Source organism: Arachis duranensis, chromosome 9 (genome assembly GCF_000817695.3).
Source record: "Arachis duranensis cultivar V14167 chromosome 9, aradu.V14167.gnm2.J7QH, whole genome shotgun sequence".
Taxonomy (NCBI): domain Eukaryota; kingdom Viridiplantae; phylum Streptophyta; class Magnoliopsida; order Fabales; family Fabaceae; genus Arachis; species Arachis duranensis.
The window spans coordinates 33,222,117-33,223,286 of record NC_029780.3 but is presented as its reverse complement, the minus strand read 5'-3'; positions in this window follow the sequence as shown (position 1 = coordinate 33,223,286).

Sequence of the window (1,170 nt, the reverse complement as noted above, 5' to 3'; positions counted from 1 at the left end):
TGGATTCTATTCCGGCCTGATTGAGAACCGACAGATGAATTCCGCGTGCTGTGAGCATATGCAATCGTTTTCACTGAGAGGATGGGAGGTAGCCATTGACAACGGTGAAACCCTACATACAGCTTGCCATGGAAGGAACTGTGCGTGTTTGATGAAGAAGACAGTAGGAAAGCAGAGATTCAGAGGACAGAGCATCTCCAAAACCTCAACCTATTCTCCATTACTGCAAAACAAGTAACCATTTCATGTTCTTTTGCTTTTCACAATCAATCCTGATAATTTCTGATATCCTGACTAAGATTTACAAGATAACCATAGCTTGCTTCAAGCCGACAATTTCCGTGGGATCGACCCTTGCTCACGCAAGGTATTACTTGGACGACCCAGTGCACTTGCTGGTTAGTTGTGCGGAGTTGCAAAAGTGTGATTGCAATTTCGTGCACCAGTCGTCTTCTCAAGGAATTGCAGGGAGGTATGTTCTTATTATTGGTTGTGGGTTTTGTAAATCGGGGTTTTAAAGATGAGGAACAAGTAATTTAAATGGCAGATAAATAAATAAATAACTGTAAAATAAACTCTTGGCAAGATATGAAAATTCAGAAGTCCTATCCTAGTTACTCCTATAAGAATGGAAGTTAATCACACTTAGTTAACCTTTGCGTAAGCAAGGAAAAGTCAAGTGAACCAATTGGTTAGATTTCCCAAGTCCTAGCCAACTCCTGAGGAAAGACTAGAGTTGGTGGAATTTCAGTTAATTAGCCGACATAACAATCAATCCTGAATAGTTGATAACTCAAGAGCTTCCAGTAAATCAATTAAAGCCAATAATATAAAAAGCTAAATAAGAATCATAAATATCTGGAGTACCTCAATTAACATTCATTCAAAGCAGTCAAATCTAACTTGGAAAATATTCATAAGCCAATTGGGCAACATAAATCAAACATAAATAAAAGCATTAAAGTATCTCAAAGTAGAAGAGAAATATAAAGTAAAAGAAATATTGAACCTGATGAAGAGTTGAAATCCTAAATCCTTTAAGAGGAATCCTAATCCTAAAACCTAAGAGAGAGGAGAGAACCTCTCTCACTAAAACTACATCTAAACTATGAAAAGTGAGTTATGAAAAGCATGTTGAGTCTCTGCATGTTCCCTGACTTTAATCTGTGT